This window comes from Triturus cristatus, chromosome 3_1, assembly GCF_964204655.1.
Source record: "Triturus cristatus chromosome 3_1, aTriCri1.1, whole genome shotgun sequence".
NCBI lineage: Eukaryota > Metazoa > Chordata > Amphibia > Caudata > Salamandridae > Triturus > Triturus cristatus.
Genome location: NC_140583.1, coordinates 141,298,184 through 141,303,989, shown reverse-complemented (window position 1 = coordinate 141,303,989; position 5,806 = coordinate 141,298,184). Strand labels below are relative to the sequence as shown.

The following is a 5,806-nucleotide window of genomic DNA, read 5'->3' as shown; positions in this document are numbered from 1 at the left end:
TTTTGCAGCATAGCTGCAAAATCGGCCCTGTAACAAAATCGGCCGAAAACTGGCCCTAGCGAAGAGCTCGGCGGTACCCCCAAGCCCCAAGGGGCCGGCCGAGCACTTTGCCAGTGCCGGTTTTGGTTCCCAGTCCGGCCCTGATCCAGATACATATTGACTAGTGTTCTTCCATTCTTGCTCTAAACAGACAGGAAATGTTAGGTACTGACAGTGCTTTAAGTGGGAAAAAAAAACTGGGGGTGCTCTAAAAGGGGCGTGGTTAATGTCTTGAAGGGGCGTGGCCTATCCGAGTAGGGGCGTGGTCTAAATCAAAATAACTAGCACTGTGTGCTTAAGAAAATCATGAAGTCGCATCCAGCAAAGGATAATAAAATAGGCAAAAAGGTATATTTATTAAGTATAACCCATAAAAATACCAAACACTTTAAAAAACATGTAAAGAATATTTATATTACTTAGAAATCTATTGCAGGATTCCCCAAAAACCTCGAAGATATTCAGTGTGTTTGTTTTGCTGGGGTTTCTCACAACAATTTTCTTCAGCAGACCTTCTACCTTTTGCAAGCCAACTCTTTACATACAGCTTTGCGTCAAATGTTTCAAATGGAGGACCATTGAGTTTTATCCATAGGCATGAAGAAATGGTCTCTACAAGAAGAGAGGCCCTTGTTGGACAAGTAATTAAGTTCATTGCGCTGAAACCTCTCTCGCAATCCGCATTACTTGCTGGCAGGGTTTCCATGCAAACTACTAACTTTTTTAATGCTTCAGGGGTTTTCTTTCCACCAAAATCTTTGAAAAGTCTAAAAGCTTGTATAGTATCTCTTGCTGGCAGCTGAAATTCTGAACACAGTTTCTGGATATCTGTTTCCCCATAAAGAATGCATTCATCACCAGAAGGCAAGTTGCCTGCATCTAGCACACTGAAGCTGGCTATAAGTTCTTTCTCAGAATCAGGGGCACATCGTTTATTGATATTTACTGAAAGACTTTGGTAAAACTGATTTTGATTAAGGGCAACAGAGTTACTTCTACCATGGGAAAGAGGAACATCCTTGAATTTGCCCTCGTCCACCGCTTTCTGAGCCGCAGAAGCAAACTCCCCTGGTGAGTTCTTCATTGCTAGAAATATGCGTACTTGACTAACCAAAAGTCTGTGGGCATTAACAACTGTAATATCCCTCCTCTGTAAGGAGAGTGATAAGTCTTTGAGCTCTTGAAGTGCATCACACATTACCCCCAAATCTCTGATAAAAGAATAGGATGTAAGCTTCTTCAAGAGACCTTCATACTTACTCCGCTCTCTTATGGGTCTGGATGGGTCTTTAGAAGCATTCTCAAAATGTTTGCACAAGGCAGGGAAGCAGTTCCAAACAGCTTTCACAGATCTGTAACTGGATGCTACCCATCTAGTATCAAGCATTTTCCCTATCTTCTGAAGCTGTACACATACCTCGCCGGCGGCCAGATTTAGCTCTCTCTGGTTTTTTGGTGACATGCTGTATGTGGCATACAATGAGTCCATGAAAATCTTAAAGTGATTGACCCCTGCAACCTCATCAACTGTATCTGCCACAGCAAGTTCTAGTCTGTGAGCCAAACAGTGCCATGTCAGTACAAGATTTGGAAATTCTGATTTCAACAATGCTACTACTCCTCCTTTTTTACCAAACATTACTGCTGCTCCATCAGTACATACCGCAATCAAGATATCATGAAGCAGATTTTTTGTGAGTCCAACTTTTTCAAAGTAGCTTAGGAGAGCTGTCTTTACGCCAATAGCATTAGTTTCTGCCAGCTCCAGAAGGCCGAAATAGATGGTCACTGGGGTACTTTCATTTCCAAAAATGCCACGGAGGTAGATGATCAAGGTAGAAGCATTGCTAATAGAAGTGCTCTCATCAATTAATACTGTGATCTTTGGTTTGTGTTGTCTGATATAACAGACCAATCTTTGTTGCATTTCCAATGCAATGTGTTTTATTATTTCTGTTGCAGTCACATTGCTGTGCAAAACACGGCCCATTGCACTGCCATTCTTCGCCTGAAGGAGAATTAGATCAGGGTGGTCACTGAAAGGGCGATCTTTTTTGCCAAGTAGTAGGCAGTGTCAAATACCCTGCATGTGCTCTCCACATGTTTTGCATTACATTCGTGTACTGTCACCACAAATGTATTTTTCTGCTGAGCTGTAAGAATGTCCTCAGCTGCCAAGTGACCAGCGCTCGCCTTATGCTCCATAATCTTCTTCCTGAGCTGTTTCTGCCTAAAAGCTTTTCCGTCACCGGAAGGACCAACCTCGCCATCTGTCCACACTTTAGTTACGCGCATGCCTTGGGTGTTATTGTGCACTGAAAGACCTGTTGATTTAGCCCGTTTACAGGAAGAACATCCAATATTGCCTGACTTAAGGTACAACCATTTATATTCCTCCTGAAAGTAATACCACTGTTTAGTGTTCCAGAAGTCAGGGAGTTCAACAGTTTTTTTCTCTGGCACACATTGAAGTCTTTGTAAAGGTGGACTGTCCCTGTCAGACTCTTGCTGAGTTTGACTAGCCTCATCAATAGTTGGTTGTACTGGACAAGACTCCCCTGTAACTCGCTGGCGCTTCAGTGCCGGTAGGAAGTCAATCATTGAAGACTGCATAGACTTGCGCTTCAGAGCAGAAGCAGATAAGCTACTAGTAGCCATGGTAAAATGTGCAACTTCCTTCTTGAAGGCTGGACTGGTATATCTGAAAAAGAAAAGAAAATTTTGCTCTGCTGGTTTCCTCTGCCGATTTTGGTTTCCAGGTGATAAGGCCTTGCGTCACGAAAATAGAATATTGAGCCTCTTATCTGCAACAAAAATTGAATAGTTTACTCCAGTGATCAACAATGTTTAATTGGAGTGCTATTTGGCAGGCAGGTGTTACTCTTCATTTTGTGCTGCTCCTGAAAGGATCTCTCATTGTACATATACAGGCCCCATCCCCTCTCCTGCACATATCCAGGCCCCCACCACCTCTCCAGCACAGACGCAGGCCCCCACCACCTCTACAGAACAGATGCAGGCCCCCACCACCCCTCCAGCACATACAGTGGCCCTCCCCACCTCTCCAGCACAGATGCAGGCCTCAACCACCTGTACAGTCCCTTTAATCCCCCCACTCCCGTGACTTTCTCCCAACTAAACAGTTTTTCTGCTTGACCTTTCAGGTGGAAAGCCGGGGCTATCAAGGGCAGCCAAGTATAAACATTTTACCTCTATGCAATTTTAAATCCATGTTTCCCTTTTAAATTAAACCATTTTCCCCAACTTAACATGTGAGGAAAGCCTGAGCAGTAAAAACCGTAACAAATCAACCTCTTAGAAATGGGCTGTGCACCTAGGGCCTCATCTGTGGCCTTAGGAGCGTCAGTGCTGAGGATTAACCTTCCACATATTTCTTCCCTAAAGCATTCTGCTTTGGTATCTTATTCAGTTATTTTGTCAAGAAGGAATACGCCTCTTGCCCAGCCAACACCCTCCCATCCAGAAAATGCAGGTTGGCACAAGACTAAAAATTACTTAGATGTCACAAGCACGAACAGAAGCCCCCCCTCCCCGAACACAGGACTCTTGGAAGCATGAGGTTCTCACACATGCTTCAAGTACATCTGCCTCCTACGTCTACCTAACCATAAACAATGTGCAGCCACGGTTCTTAGTAATCCAGTACTTTTTGACTGTAAACACTGGTTAAAAAAATATCCATGTTAACCTTTGTTCCCTAATAGTATAGAAAGGCTGTATTATTTTGTTTTTGTTTTTTAGAGTTTAATATAGCGCGAACTTGAACCGAATAGGTTATCAGAGCGCTTTACATAGCACCAGTTACGTTACATAAGGACACACATTCATTTTTGTTAGGCACGGGGAGATTAAGTGATTTGCCCAGAATCACAGGATGTTTTAGCGACATTACCGAGACTCAAACCCAGTTCCCCAGGTCCGAGGTCGAGCGCCCTAGCCGTTAGGCCAACACCTCTCCCCTTAAATCCTCCATCTGCATATCTCACATCATCCAACTATTCCCATAGGCATATATGAGACTGTCACTCCGTGTGGCCTACAAAGAGGCCACGGATTGGATGTGCATGCAGTCTGCACGCCTCTATGACCTACTGACACACTGAGAATCTCACACTGCATTCTGCCTCGGCTTCAACCATCTCAACCTTGCCACATCATAAACACCGATCCCTAATTTAAACTCCGACGCCCACAGATCACTCAGTTCAAAGTATGCAGTACACAACAGTTGTGTGTTGCACGAAACAAAAACTACTTCCTGGTTGGGGGGGGGGGGGCGACGACGACAATTCCTCTTAGGGAATGCAAGATGAAGTAACACGTGACTGCATGCATAGAGCACTCTCAACGGATACCATCTCTGGGTGATGAAGAGGGCTTGGAGTCAACAAATACTTGGACAGACTGTCAGAGGGCTATAATTAGCATATATATAGTGCACAACCTGCCATAAACTGCACTTACCGAGAAAGGATGGGGCTCCACAGGTGAAAATGCTGAAGGTCGGATTTTCGTGCTGGAGCAGGCTGCCTGGGGTCCTCTGCCTCTTCAGTTTTTCAGCATCCCACGCTGGCACCACCTCGACGTTGCTCCTGGATTTGTCCCGCGCTGCCACCACCTCGACGTTGCTCCTGGATTTGTCCCGCGCTGGCACCACCACGACGTTGCTCCTGGTCCTGGATTTGTCCCGCGCTGGCACCACCACGACGTTGCTCTCCCGCCAGAAAAAGAGAAGAGAAGGGAAATCCCGAGAGAAAATGGCTCTCTTCAAGGATTTCCCTTCCTCCAACAAAGCTCACCTGGCATGACGTCATGCCGTCGTGCCGTGGACGTCAGGCCGTGACCACTGAGCTGATAGGTTCCCAACAAGTTCAGCAAAGTGGAGGATGGCGAAGGGAGACGGGGTCAGGTTACCTAACAGTGCAGCAACAGTGGGCAGAGTCTGAGCACCGGCAGTTTTTTTTTGGGCCCTCAAAACGGGTCCGAAAAAAAAAAAAATAAAGAACGGACTACCTTTAGTAGCCACGAAAATAGAGCCCGATAGAGACCCGTTTCGAGGGCCCCAAAAAAAACTGCCGGTGCTCAGACCCGGACAGACCCGGCCCACTTAAAGCCCTGGGTACTGAATAGGGTTGGACTGAACTCGTGGAGGATCACCGCGTGGCATTCAGCTGTGTTACATTGAAACTCCACAAGATTCTGTGAAGTTCCACCACCGGGCAGGGAATAGGCATGCCGATCAGCAATTTATTGCGAGCAGCAGCAAAAATCAGTGTGAATGACAACTTGCGGTGCACAAGAGCGCGCTGCCTTTCGAGTTTATTTTGCTGCCGCTCATGTAGCAATTCTACCTGAGCAGCAGAAAATCTACTCAAGAAGCAGCGGTCTTCACGCAACCGCATGACGCATGGGCGACAAATCTCGCTCGAATTTCTGGAGCTTCATGGTAAAAAAACTCCACCACGAGGTGTTTGGCGGAATCTGGCTGGAACTCTGTGTTACAAGAGTAAGGCAGAGTCATCAAATTCCACCGATTCCGAGGGTGGGACGAAATATTTCGCTCACCCCTAGTACTGACTGAGTACCTGTACTTCATTTGAAAGGGAGAGTACCTGCACTTGGTTAATTTGAAAGGGAGAGTACCTGCACTTCGTTCATTTGAAAGGGAGAGTATCTGCACTTCGTTCATTTGATAGGGAGAGTACCTGCACTCGGTTAATTTGAAAGGGAGAGTACCTGCACTCGG

The 5,806-nt window shown here is 45.8% G+C and overlaps 1 pseudogene across 1 annotated transcript; it reads right to left on the bottom strand.

Annotated features, from left to right (window-relative positions):
- Positions 1–378: 378 nt before the first annotated feature.
- On the bottom strand, positions 379–2,697 carry LOC146859850 (E3 SUMO-protein ligase KIAA1586-like; annotated as a pseudogene). The gene has a single exon (XR_014979023.1). The product of XR_014979023.1 is annotated as an E3 SUMO-protein ligase KIAA1586-like (transcript).
- Positions 2,698–5,806: the final 3,109 nt, after the last annotated feature.